The sequence below is a fragment of the Arachis hypogaea genome, chromosome 1 (genome assembly GCF_003086295.3).
Source record: "Arachis hypogaea cultivar Tifrunner chromosome 1, arahy.Tifrunner.gnm2.J5K5, whole genome shotgun sequence".
Taxonomy (NCBI): Eukaryota; Viridiplantae; Streptophyta; class Magnoliopsida; order Fabales; family Fabaceae; genus Arachis; species Arachis hypogaea.
Genome location: NC_092036.1, coordinates 76,380,653 through 76,395,416, shown reverse-complemented (window position 1 = coordinate 76,395,416; position 14,764 = coordinate 76,380,653). Strand labels below are relative to the sequence as shown.

Here is a 14,764-nt window from a genome sequence, read left to right as displayed (position 1 = left end):
TTTGAAAAAGATAAGAAACAAACAAAAAGTCAAATTTGAAAAGATAAGAAGATAAGTTAGATAAGGTATTTTGAAATCAAATTTTTGAAAAAGATAAAATTTTGAAAAAGATAAGATAAAAAGATAAGATTTTTAAGAAAAAGATATTTTGAAAAAGATTTAATTTTTAAAATTTAAAATTAATTACTTAACTAACAAGAAACTAAAAGATAGGATTCTAGAATTTTTAAAGATTGAACCTTTCTTAACAAGAAAGTAACAAACTTCAAATTTTTTGAATCAATCACATTAATTGTTAGTGTAATTTCGAAAATATGATATAAAGATAAGAAAAAGATTTTGAAAATAATTTGAAAAATATTTTTGAAATTTTCGGAAAAAAAGGCAAAAAAATGGAAAAGATATGATTTTTGAAAAAGATTTTGAAAAGATAAGATTTTTAAAATTGAAAATTTGACTTGACTTGTAAGAAACAACTAATTTTAAAAATTTTTGACCAAGTCAACCCAAAATTTCGAAAATTTGGAGGGAAATAAGGAAAATATATTTTTTTATTTTTTTGAATTTTTAATGATGAGAGAGAAAAACAACCAAAATGACTCACAACATGAAAATTATGAATCAAAACTCATGATGCATGCAAGAACACTATGAATGTCAAGATGAACACCAAGAACACTTTGAAGATCATGATGAACATCAAGAACATAATTTTGAAAAAAAATTTTTGATGCAAAGAAAATATGCAAGACACCAAACTTAGAATTCTTTAATGCATGGACTCTAACAAACGAAGAATGCATATGAAAAACAACAAACAACACAAAACAAGAAAACATCAAGATCAAACAAGAAGACTTACCAAGAACAACTTGAAGATCATGAAGAACACTATGAATGCATGGAATTTTCGAAAAAAAATAATGCATAAATTTTAAAAAACATGCAATTGACACCAAACTTAAAAATTGACTCAAGACTCAAACAAGAACACAAAATATTTTTGGTTTTTATGATTTTATGATTTTTTTGTATTTTTATTAATTTTTTTTGAAAATATTCTTTAGAAAAACGAAAATAAAGAAAAATTTTTGAAAAATTTTTGAAAAGAAAATTACCTAATCTGAGCAACAAGATGAACCGTCAGTTGTCCATACTCGAACAATCCCCGGCAACGGCGCCAAAAACTTGGTGGACGAAATTGTGATCATCAATGTTGTATTCTTTGTTGTTGTATGGAATAATTATAATGGCTCTTTGCTATGTGTGGACACAACTCCGTTCAACTAACCAGCAAGTGTACTGGGTCGTCCAAGTAATAAACCTTATGTGAGTAAGGGTCGATCCCACAGAGATTGTTGGTATGAAGCAAGCTATGGTCATCTTGTAAATCTCAGTCAGGCGAATTATAATTGATTATGGATTTTTCAATAATCATAAATAATAAGCAGGAAATAAAGATAAATAACATAGGATAGAAATACTTATGTAAATTAATGATGGGAATTTCAGATAAGCGTATAGAGATACTATGCCCTTTCTTTTTCTACTTTCCTACTTCTTCCTTCAATCCTTCTTACTCCTTTCCATGGCAAGCTATATGTAGGGCATCACTGTTGTCAATGGCTACATCCCATCCTCTCAGTGAAAAAGGTCTAAATGCTCTGTCACAGCACGCTAATCATCTGTCGGTTCTCAATCAGGTTGGAATAGAATCCCTTGATTCTTTTGCGTCTGTCACTAACGCACAGCCTTCAGGAGTTTGAAGCTCGTCACAGTCATTCAATCCTGGAATCCTACATGGAATACCACAGACAAGGTTTAGACTTTCCGAATTCTCATGAATGCTGCCATCAATCTAGCTTATACCACGAAGATTCTGTTTAAGGAATCTAAGAGTTACGCGCCCGGCCTAAGGTAGAACGGAAGTAGTTGTCAATCACGCGCGTTCATAGGTGAGAATGATGATGAGTGTCACGGCTCATCACATTCATCAAGTTGAAGTGCAACGAATATCTTAGAATAGGAATAAAGGGAATTGAATAGGAAATAGTAGTAATTGCATTGAAACTTGAGGTACAGCTGAGCTCCACCCCCTTAATCTATGGTGTGTAGAAACTCCACTGTTGAAAATACATAAGTGAAAGGTTCAGGCATGACCGAATAACCAGCCCCCCTAAAACGTGATCAATAGTCTCCTTAGATGAAGAATAAAATAAAACTGAGACCAAAGATGTCTAATACAATAGTAAACTATCCTATTTATACTAGACTAGCTACTAGGGTTTACATGAATAAGTAATTGATGCATAAATCCACTTCCGGGGCCCACTTGGTGTGTGTTTGGGCTGAGATTGATCTATCCACGAGCTGAGGCTTCTTTTGGAGTTGAACGCCAAGTTGTAACGTGTTTTGGGCGTTCAACTCCGGGTCGTGACGTGTTTCTGGCGTTTTACTCCAGACAGCAACATGGAACTGGCGTTGAGCGCCAGTTTACGTCATCAATTCCTGAATAAAGTATGGACTATTATATATTGCTGGAAAGCTCTGAATGTCTACTTTCGAACGCCATTGAGAGCGCGCCATTTGGAGTTCTATAGCTCCAGAAAATCCATTTCGAGTGCAGGGAGGTCAGATTCCAACAGCATCAGCAGTCCTTTGTCAACCTCCTATCAGAATTTTGCTCAGGTCCCTCAATTTCAGCCAGAAATTATCTGAAATCACAGAAAAACACACAAACTCATAGTAAAGTTCAAAAATGTGAATTTAACATAAAAACTAATGAAAACATCCCTAAAAGTAGCTTGAACTTGCTAAAAACTACCTAAAAACAATGCCAAAAAGCGTATAAATTATCCGCTCATCACCTTCCTCTTCCTTGAGGTTTCTCCGGCCTTAGGTGCCATTAATGGTTATGGAAAATTAAAAAGCAAGGCTTTTTCCACCCCAAACTTAAGAGGTTTGCTTGTCCTCGAGCAAAAGAAGAAAGAAGAGAGTAGAAGAAGAAGAGAAGTGGGAGATAGAGGCTTGAGAGGGTTCGGCCAAGGGGGGTTCAGAGTGTATGTGATGTGTGAAAATGAAGGAGTAAGGAGGGGTATTTATAGGGTAAGAGAGGGAGTTGGTTCGTGTGAGAAGGGGTGGGTTTGAGAGGAAAATAGTTTGAATTTGAGTGGGTGGGGGTAGGTGGGTTGTATGATGGGTTTTTTGGGAATTAAGGGAAGGACGTGTGTAACATCCCGCGTTTTTGGAAACCTAAATATGAATAAACTATGAATTTGTCTTATTAAGTTTAAACTTTATAATTTTAGAAATTATTTTATTAGAAATAATGAAATAGATTCATAGATAGTTTTATTTTGAATCAATTAATATTCTTAAGTAATTTTATTATATTGGAATATTTTGTGTAATTTTAATAATTGAAAAATAAAAAAAGGATTGTACAATCTAATTTTGGTAATTTTTATTATGAAAAAGTTATTATTTAATTTATTAATATGAACTCTTTATTTTTAGAAATTGATTAATTAAGAATAATTAGATTAGTTTTATTAAATATTTTGACTTAAGTTAATTATAACTCTTGTGTAATTTTTATAATTGGTTATTTCATATAATCTGAAACTAAAATTCAGTAATAGAAATATTATATAATTTAATTTAAGAAATTTGTATTGTGATTAAATTACAGTTTATTTTATTCAATTGAGCTCTTAGAGATTAACTTATTAGAAATGATTAAATGAATTTTTGTAAATACTTTAAGTTTAACTCGGTTAATATTTTTGAACAACTTTTATTATAATTAGTTATAGTTATCTCATAAAAATTGAAATTAAAGTTCTGGTGATGAAAAAATAATAAAAAATTATATGATTTAATTTAGATAATTGATATTATATTTAAACCATATTTTATAAAATGTGGTTAGTATGTTTACTTTATAATTTAATTTAAAAGTACTTATTTGAACTCATTGATATATTAGTAAATAAAATCTTGTGTTTTGAAAGTAATCTTTATAGTATTATATTTGATTTCTAAATCGTTATTCTATCTCAAATATTTTATAAAATTGTTATATCACTCGTATATATTTTACCCTAACTTTAGAAGTACCAAATAAAACCCTAATTTCACTAATTTCCTAAAGTTATACCCTAAAATCCCTAAACCTACGTTCAAAAAGGGAAAGAAAGGAAACAGGGGAGTTCGAGGGGGGGAAACAAAAAGGAAAAAGAAAGAAAGGGAACAGAGAAGGAGCAAAGGGAAAACGAGAAACTGAGGAAAGGAAGAAGAGGGATCAGGGAAGCCAGAGGAAAGGGCGACGACGGAGGGTGTAATTACGGCCGCTGCCGTTGAAATCGGAAGGGAAGCACCACAGAGAACAGAGAGACGCGAACGATTGAGGGAGAAGGTAGCGTCGCCACCGTGCCTCGTCATCGTCGCTGAAGCTTCGATCGCTATTGTCCCTGCTAGGTTGCCACTGACGTCGAACAGAACAGGGGAGAGGAGCACAAATTGGAAGAGGAAAGGGAGCTCTATTACGGGCACGTCGCCAGGAAAAGAAGAGGCGATGTTGGTGGGGATCGCCGCTGGTGTCATCGCCGTGACTGGGGTTCGTGGTCGCTACTGCTGTTGGTGACGGACTAGGTCGCGTCCTAGCTACCGGAGCCGCCATCACCGTGGCCTTGTTACTCCGGGTCAACCATGTCTCTGCCTCTGATGTACCTTGTCATGCCATATCCGTTGGAGCTGCCGTGCTTGGAGCTTGCTATCAGAGAAAGCAATTTGTTGCCACCATCTTTCAATCTGGCCAGCATCATCTCAGGGAAGCCAGAGGAAAGGGCGACGACGGAGGGTGTAATTACGGCCGCTGCCGTTGAAATCGGAAGGGAAGCACCACAGAGAACAGAGAGACGCGAACGATTGAGGGAGAAGGTAGCGTCGCCACCGTGCCTCGTCATCGTCGCTGAAGCTTCGATCGCTATTGTCCCTGCTAGGTTGCCACTGACGTCGAACAGAACAGGGGAGAGGAGCACAAATTGGAAGAGGAAAGGGAGCTCTATTACGGGCACGTCGCCAGGAAAAGAAGAGGCGATGTTGGTGGGGATCGCCGCTGGTGTCATCGCCGTGACTGGGGTTCGTGGTCGCTACTGCTGTTGGTGACGGACTAGGTCGCGTCCTAGCTACCGGAGCCGCCATCACCGTGGCCTTGTTACTCCGGGTCAACCATGTCTCTGCCTCTGATGTACCTTGTCATGCCATATCCGTTGGAGCTGCCGTGCTTGGAGCTTGCTATCAGAGAAAGCAATTTGTTGCCACCATCTTTCAATCTGGCCAGCATCATCCTCTTTGTTCCAGTCCCAATGCCAATTTTTTGTTTCTTAAACATGTAACCCTTTCTTCCTTACTCTTCTATCATTTTGTTCATCCGTTATACTTTGTCCTAATTATAGTAGCTTATGGTTTTGTTCTAGTTGTCAATTTATCTCCTGAGAAATCACAATTGGTGTTGAGGTCGTTGATGTTGCTGCTGTTATGCTATAGCTAGCTGCAAGAGTTTTACTGCTGCGGGTTAGAAATTGATGGCTGCCGCATCCCAAATTTCTGTGTATTTCGATAAAGTGAGGTAGGGGGTTTAAAACGATTTTAATTTAAGAATGCTTACAAGGTTTATTGAATAACTACAAATAGGTTTAATAAGTTTGAGTAATTGATTGATTATTTGAATGTTGAGTTGTGGCTGAAATTATGATTGGAACTTTGGTTGAATTTGTTGATTTTGTGAAATTGAATTATGAATTGTTTGATGAGAGATTATTGTGATTTCTGTATTTTGATGGATCAAATTGAAATTGTTGCTATTGAGTTGGTTTACCCTAACGGACTTAGTTAGTGAGTAATTGAAGTTGAGCTTAAGGAATAATTGGAAGACTGAATCTTGAAATGTTGAACCAATTGCTGAAAATCTGATTTTTTTGAAATTTAAAAGATGACTTTGGAAGTGAATCAGTTATTCAACGATAATCGAAATGATATGAGAGTGAAGGCTGAGTAAAGTATAATGGAAGTTGTTGTTGGGATTCACTTTGAGAAGTTTGAATTAATTATAGAACTAGTTATGATTTTTCGAAGTTAAAATGTAAAACTTGATTTTCTGCATTACTTTTAAACGAAGCCGGAAACTTTGAAAAGCTATAACTAATTCTGTGATTATCAGAATTGCGTGAGACCAAGTCCAGATTAAGCTTGGGAATATAGGGAGCTGGACTGGTGAATTTAAGACCTTTTTATTAAGTATATGATTTATGGTGAATTTTTGAGTTATGGTTGTGGAATCTGAATTTTACTGCAGAATTTTTAGAACAGCAGTAACTTGTTGGCTCTGCTGTGAGTTTTTCGAATTGAATTTTGAAATGAAACCAATTTTAAATAAAACTTTAGTCCTATTATTTTAATGCCGTAAAATTTCAGAAAATTTGGACCTGTAGTTTTCAAGATATGAATTTTTGAAAAATGATGCATTATGCAGTAAAAGCCAGATTCTGTTTTCTAAATCAGTAACTTTGAGAGTTTATAACTTTGGATTCTGGATAGATATTGAGATTAAATCAATTGGAGGTAAAATTTAAGTATGTTTAGCATATGTGATTTAAATTTCAGGGTTTTCCATGTTTAAATAAGTGAGTTATGGGACCTGGAAGAGGTTATGTTCAATGATTTGTAAAACAGAATTCTGCAGAAAATTACCTGACTTCCAAGCTACGTAACTTCTTCATTAAAAATGGTATGGCCCTGGAACCAATTGAGAAAAAAATTTGGATAAGTTAAGTTTAACCATATTAATTTTGAAAGTAGTTGAATTTAATTTGGATTTTATATGAAATTTCGAATGTTGTACGCTGCTGCTGTTTTTCTGGTTTTATGCACTGTAGAGCAGTCACGGTTTTTTCTCTATTTCTAAGGCTAGAGAAACCAGAAAATTAAAATCTATGGTTTGTTAGAAAGCTTATCACAAGATGAATGGCTGGACATAAAGTTTGTGCAATTCTGAGTTCATTTGCTATATTAAAAATAGAAAAGAAGATAGGGTGTTGAGAATGCCTGAGTGAGAGTTATGAGTTCACAAAATTAAAGATGAACCTTAGCGTTATACGGCTGATTCAATATTGGAATTTGTTTGATTCTAAATTGATTTGATATTGGAAAGGTTGAAAAGAGCTTGGTAAATTGTTTGGTTGGGACCCGTAAGGGTGGCTAAGTCCTATTTTTAAAGGAGATTATGTCCAAATTTTTCTAAAAGCATAAAGACTTAATCAAAATAAATATTGAAGGCTTATTTAATGATAATAAATTCAAGGGTTCTTTTAAGAAAAGAATATTTGGTTTATGAGATTATTGGCAGGGGCGTGGGTCTAGTCCCGCTTGCTCAGTGCGTAAACCATTGTGCAGGGATGGTGGTTTTATCCCGCCTGCAGTGAGGACGGTGGTTTTATCCCGCTCACGTATTGATAAATTGTTCAGCAAGGACGGTGGTGTGATCTCGCTTGCATATTGTTTTATGTACCCAGTAAGGATGGTGGTTTAATCCCGCTTACTGTGGAGGCAAGGACGGTGGTTTAATCCTACTTGCGTGTTCCGGGCAAGGATGGTGGTTTAATCCCGCTTGTCTATGGAACATATGGATAAGGATGGTGGTCTAATCCTGCTTATCCGAGTCAGGTCTGGCAACATAACCGACGTGTGAGCTCATGGCCAGTAGGACAGGCATGCATCATATGTATTTATGTCACACTGTTTGGGTGTGTATATTGTAATTGGTTTGCTTAAGTGAATAATTCTATTTAACTGCTAGTTGTTATACTTGATGTAATTGCTCTTGATTGTGTTTGAATCTCATTACTTGTGTTTGTAACTGATTGGCTGGATTGTGGTGAATTGGGTGTTGATTGAGTTGTTTGGGTTTAAGGCCGTGACTGGTACGTTTGAGGTCTAGTTTTGTATAAAGTATCTGATTGGTTCAGCATAGACTTAATGAACCTATGCTTGAAGCAGGATGATCATTTATATCGCGTAGGTAACTTCTTTTATGTTATGGTCTAGAAAAGTATGAAAAATCAAACTGGTTCAGCATAGACTTAATGAACCTATGCTTGGAACATGTTGGTCATTCATACAGTTTAGGAAACTTTTAAGAGTTTTATAAAGAAAATATGGGTCTAGGATTTTAAATAATTAACTAATGTTTTTAAAGGAGGTTAAATTTCTTTTAGATGTCTCTGAATGAAATTAACTATTTGCGCTTTATTCTTTACTTTCACGGCATTCTCGACCTCTACTGAGAACATGTGGTTTGGTTCTCACCCCAAATTTTTCACCCTTTCAGTGACACAGGTTTGAAGACACAATTTGAAGCTGCGAGCGATTAGTAGGTTTTCTTTATGGTTTTAATTGGTCTGGTAGAGTCCCCTCACTGATTGTCCCTTGAGATTTTATTTCATATAGAGGGGTAGGTTTGGTATATTATATTTGAGTCTTATTTGGTTTCTTTTGTAAAAGAATTACTATTAATATTATTTATGTGATTATTATTACTTGTGAATATTTGAATTATGAATTTAATAAATAAAAAACAAAATTTTTCTGGAATTTTCTTAAAACTTAAACGCGAACTCGATACAAAGGCTCGATAATTAAGTAGTTACTACTAGAGAAGGTTACGTAATGTTCTTTCTAGTGAAAATACCCTGACTTAAGCAAGGTATTTTGCTGGAAGGGATGTTACAATGTGAGTGGTGAAGAGAATATGGGGAAGAGGGTAAGATTTGAAAGGTGAGTGGTGTTTTAGGTAGAGTGTTCTAGAGAGGTGTGAAGAGGAGAGAGAGTGAGGTGGGGATCCTGTGGGGTCCACAGATCCTGAGGTGTCAAGGATTTCTCATCCCTACACCTTTCTGGCGTTCAAAAGCCCTGTGTGGCATTTCTGGCGTTAAACGCCAGTCTACTGCCCTTTTCTGGCGTTTAAACGCCAGTCTGCCTGCCAGTTCTGGTGTTTAACGCCCAGAATAGTGCCAGGCTGGGCGTTTAGACTCACATTTTCTTCCTTTACTAGCGTTTAAATGCCAGTTTGCCTGCCAGTTTTGGCGTTTAACGCCCATAATGGTGCCAGGTTGGGTGTTAAACACCCATATTGGTATCCTTACTGGCGTTTAAACGCCAGTAAGCTCATCCTCCACGGTGTGCTATTTTTGATGCTGTTTTTGATTTTGCTATAACTTTTGCAGTTGTTTTTGTGACTCCACATGATCATCATCCTAAAGAAAACAAAAAATAACAATGGAAAACAAAATGAAAGAGTAATTAATATAGATAAATAAAATTGGGTTGCCTCCCAATAAGCGCTTCTTTAATGTCAATAGCATGACAGGAAGCTCTTACAGAGCTTTACAGATGTTAAGAGCATGATTGTGGCCTCCCAACACCAAACCTAGAGTTTGGATGTGGGGGCTTTGCTTGACTCTGCATGGAGAGAATTGGATGCAGCTTTTCATGCTTCTTCTCCATGTTTACGGAGGAAAATCCCTGAGCCATAAACACAAGGTAGTCCTCATTCACTTGAAGGACTAACTCTCATCTATCTACATCAATCACAGCTTTTGCTGTGGCTAGGAAGGGTCTCCATAGGATGATGGATTCATCCTCATCCTTCCCAGTGTCTAGGATTATGAAGTCAGCAGGGATGTAAAGGCCTTCAACCTTTACCAATATATCCTCTACAAGTCCATAAGCCTATTTCTTTGATTTGTCTGCCATCTCTAGTGAGATTCTTGCAGCTTGTACCTCAAAGATTCCTAATTTCTCTATCATAGAGAGTGGCATGAGGTTTACACTTGATCCTAGGCCACACAGAGCCTTCTCAAAGGTTATGGTGCCTATGTTGCAAGGTATTAAGAACCTTCTGGGATCCTCTTTCTTATGAGGTAACTTCAGTTGAACCAACGTATTTAGTTTATTGATGAGAAATGGAGGTTCATCCTCCCAAGTCTCATTACCAAATAATTTGGCATTCAGCTTCATGATTGCTCCTAGATATTGAGCAACTTGCTCTTCAGAAATAACTTCATCTTCTTCAGAGGAAGAATACTCATCAAAGCTCATGAATGGTAATAGGAAGTTCAGTGGAATCTCTATGGTTTATAGATGAGCCTCAGACTCCTTTGGTTCCTCAATAGGGAACTCCTTGTTGGCCAGTGGACGTCCCATGAGGTCTTCCTCACTGGGAATCACAGTCTTTCCCTCCTCCACAGGTTCGGCCATGTTGGACGTGTAAATGGCCTTGCACTCTCTTTTTGGATTATCTTTTGTATTGGTTGGGAGTGTACTAGCGGGAGTTTCAGTAACTCTTTTACTCAACTGACCCACTTGTGCCTCCAACTTTTTGATGGTGGACCGTGCCTCAGTCATGAAACTGAGAGTGGTCTTAGATAGATCAGAGACTATGTTTGTTAAATCAGAGAGGCTCTGCTCAGAATTCTCTATCTGTTGCTGAGAAGATAATGGAAAAGGTTTGGTATTGCTAAACCTATTTCTCCCACCATTATTGTTGTTGAAACCTTGTAGAGGCTTTTGTTGATCCTTCCAGGAGAAATTTGGATGATTCCTCCATGAAGGATTATAGGTGTTTCCATAGGGTTTTCCCATGTAATTCACCTCTTCCATTGCAGGATTTTCAGGGTAATAAGCTTCTCCTTCAGAGGAGGCTTCTTTAACACTGCTGGATGCAGCTTGCAATCCAGTCAGATTCTGAGAAATAATATTGACTTGCTGAGTCAATATTTTATTCTGAGTCAATATGGCATTCAGAGTATCAATCTCAAGAACTCCTTTCTTCTGAGTCATCCCATTATTCACAGGGTTTCTTTCAGAAGTGTACATGAATTGGTTATTTGCAACCATGTCAATGAGTTCCTAGGCTTCAACAGGTGTTTTTAGATGAAGGGATCCACCAGCAGAATATTCCAATGACATCTTTGACATTTCAGACAGACCATCATAGAATACATATGATGCTCCATTCTGGAAACATGTCAGAAGGACACCTTTTGGTTAATTGCTTGTATCTTTCCCAAGCTTCATAGAGGGATTCACCTTCCTTCTATCTGAAGGTTTGGACGTCCACTCTGAGCTTACTCATCTTTTGAGGTGGAAAGAATTTGGTCAAGAAAGCATTGATCAGCTTGTCCCAAGAGTTCAGGCTTTCTCTAGGTTGTGAGTCCGATCATGTCCTAGCTCTGTCTCTTATAGCAAAGCGAAAAAGCATAAGTCTGTAAACCTCGGGATCAAGCCCATTGGTCTTAACAGTATCACAGATCTGCAAGAATTCAGATAAGAACTGATGATGATCTTCTGATGGAAGTCCATGAAACTTGTAGTTTTGCTGCATTAGAGAAACTAATTGAGGCTTAAGCTCAAAGTTGTTTGCTCCAATGGCAGGAATTGAGATGCTTCTTCCATAGAAGTTGGAAGTTGGTACAGCATAGTCACCAAGCATCTTTCATGTATCTCTGGCATTGTTGTTATTTTCGGCTACCATGTCTTCTTTTTCAAAAATTTCTGTCAGGTCCTCTCCAGAGAGTTGTGCTTTAGCTTCTCTTAGCTTCCTCTTCAGAGTCCTTTCAGGTTCAAGATCGGCTTCAACAAGAATATCTTTATCCTTGTTCCTGCTCATGTGAAAAAAGAAGATAACAGAAAAGAAGAGGAATCCTCTATGTCACAGTATAGAAATTTCTTTATGTGAGTAGAAGAATAGAAGAATAAGAGTGAAGAGGGAAGAAGAAGATTTTGAACACAGAGAAAGAAGAGAGGGTTCGAATTATGAGTAGAAGAGAAGTTTTAGTAGATAAATAAAATAAATAGACAGAGATGAGAGAGAGGGAATTCGAATATTAAATAAAAGAAAAGGAAAAATATTTATTTTTATTTTAAATATTAGTTAGTATTTGAAAATTAAGAAAGGAATAAAATAAAATTAGAGTTTAAAATAATTAGTTAATTAAAAAGATTTTTGAAAAGAGGAAGGTGAATTTCGAAAATGAGAAGTGAAAAAGTAGTTAGGTGGTTTTGAAAAAGATAAGAAATAGTAAGTTTTTAAAAGATAAGAAGTTAGAACAAGATTTTGAAATTAAAATTTGAAAAAGATTTGATTGAAAAATATATGTTTGAAATCTATTTTGAAAAAGATTTGAAAAAGAAATTTAAAAAGATTTGATTTTGAAAATTGAAGTTGATGACTTGACTAACAAGAAATTAAAAGATATGATTCTAGAATTTAAAGATTGAACCTTTCTTAACAAGAAAATAATAAACTTGAATTTTTTTGAAACAAATCCTTAATTGTTAGCAAGGTTTTTGTAAATATAAAATAAAATTAAGAAAAAGATTTTGAAAATCAATTTTCAAAATTTTTCAAAAATATTAAGAAGAAAAATGAAAAAGATTTGATTTTTTTGAAAAAGATTTGAAAAGATAGAATTTTTAAATTGAAATTTTGACTTGACTAACAAGAAACCACTAAATTTTAAAAATCATTGAATAAGTCAATCCAAAATTTCGAAATTTATGAGTGAAATAAGGAAAAGATATATTTTTTATTTTTGAATTTTAATGAGGAAAGAGAAAAATAAAAAATTGACTTAAAACATAAAAAATTTGGATCAAAACCAATTATGCATGCAAGAACACCTTGAATGTCAAGATGAACACCAAGAACACTTCGAAGATCATGATGAACATCAAGAACATATTTTTGAAAAATTTTTAAGAAAAAAACATGTGCAAGACACCAAACTTAGAAATTTTTAATGCTTAGACACTAACAAATTAAAAATGCATATGAAAAACAAGAAAAGACACAAAACAAGAAAATCACAAGATCAAACAAAGACAATCATCAAGAACAACTTAAAGATCAAGAAGAACATATGCATGAGTTTTCGAAAAATGCTAGAAAAATAAAAATATGCAATTGACACCAAACTTAAACAAACAAGAAACACAAAAATTTTTGATTTTATGATTTTATTAAATATTTTTTTGAAAACTTTTCGAAAATTAGAAAAATTGTTTTTTTTGAAAGGTTTTTTAATAATTTTTGACAATAGAATAAGAAAAAAATTACCTAATCTAAACAACAAAATGAACCGTCAGTTGTTCAAACTCGAACAATCCCTGGCAACGGCACTAAAAAACTTGGTGCACGAAATTACAACTCCGCACAACTAACCAGTAAGTGCACTGGGTCGTCCAAGTAATACCTTACGTGAGGGTCAATCCCACGGAGATTGTCGGATTGAAGCAAGCTATGGTCATCTTGTAAATCTCAGTCAGGCAGATTCAAATGGTTATGAGGTGTTGATAATTAAAAGATAAATAAAACATAAAATAAAACAAAGTTACTTATGTAGTCCCTTGGTGGGAATTTCAGATAAGCGTTTGGAGATGCTTTGTTGCCTCTGAACCTCTGCTTTCCTATTGTCCTCTTCCAATCATGCGTACTCCCTTCCATGGCAAGTTGTATGTTGGTGGATCACCGTTGTCAATGGCTACCATCCGTCCTCTCAGTGAAAACATGTCCTCTATGGTTTCCCGCATGGCTAATCAGCTGTCGGTTCTCGATCGTGTCGGAATATAATACATTTATTCTTTTGCACACTGTCACTGCGCCCAACAGTCACGAGTTTGAAGCTCGTCACAGTCATCCCATCCCAGATCCTACTCGGAATACCACAGACAAGATTTAGACTTTACGGATCTCAAGAATGCTGCCAATTGGTTCTAGCTTATACCACGAAGGTTCTAACGTCACGGATTCGAATGCTCTATTGTCAGGAGAGGTGATTCAGATCCGTGGGTCAGAGACCAAAGAGAGTATACTCCAGCTGTTGTCCAATGACTACGTTGAACATCATGTAGACCGCTTTGTGGTTGTCAGGCACACGGTTCTTGGCTAAGTGAGTAACGAAGATTGGGTAATTATCACGAGTCACCCCTTCATTCTGACTTAACTGAATTAAGTACAAGAGTATATCTTAGAGGAGAAGTAGGTGTGAATTGAATAGAAGAACAATAATACTTGCATTAATACTCGAGGAACAGCAGAGATCCTCACCTTAATCAGTGAGGTGTAGAAACTCCACCGTTGGAAAATACATAATAACAAGGTCTAGGCATGGCCAAATGGCCAGCCTCCCAAATGGCATAATACAGTTGAAATAGGGTTCAAAGACCTGATCTAAGGATCGAAGAATGGTCCAAAGATGTGAATACAATAGTAAAAAGTGCTATTTATACTAAACTAGTAAACTAAGTTTATAGAAAATGAGTAGATAGTACAGAAATCCACTTCCAGGGCCCACTTGGTGTGTGTTTGGGCTGAGCATTGAAGCTTTCACGTGCATATGCTATTCTTGGAGTTTAAATGCCAGTTTTGGTGCCAGCTTGGGTGTTTAACTCCAACTTTGGTGCCAGTTCTAGTGTTTTACGCCAGAAAATGGTCTCTAGTGGGCGTTTGGACGCCAGTTTGGGCCATCCAATCTCGGGCAAAGTATGGACTATTAAACATTGCTAGAAAGCCCAAGATGTCTACTTTCCAATGCAATTGAGATCGCTCCAATTGGGCTTCTGTAGCTCCAGAAAATCTACTTCGAGTGCAGGGAGGTTAGAATCCAACATCATCTGCAGTCCTTTCTCAGCCTCTGAATCAGAT

The 14,764-nt window shown here is 36.0% G+C and overlaps 1 long non-coding RNA gene and 1 other non-coding gene across 2 annotated transcripts; both read left to right on the top strand.

Annotated features, from left to right (window-relative positions):
• The first annotated feature begins 4,155 nt into the window (after positions 1 to 4,155).
• LOC140174434 (uncharacterized) lies at positions 4,156 to 8,652 on the top strand. Its single transcript, XR_011863578.1, has 3 exons — positions 4,156 to 5,395; positions 5,481 to 5,632; positions 8,390 to 8,652. It is a non-coding gene; the product is annotated as an uncharacterized lncRNA (long non-coding RNA).
• A 2,432-nt stretch (positions 8,653 to 11,084) lies between these two features.
• LOC112711737 (small nucleolar RNA R71) lies at positions 11,085 to 11,188 on the top strand. Its single transcript, XR_003157588.1, has one exon. It is a non-coding gene; the product is annotated as a small nucleolar RNA R71 (small nucleolar RNA).
• The last annotated feature ends 3,576 nt before the right edge of the window (positions 11,189 to 14,764 follow it).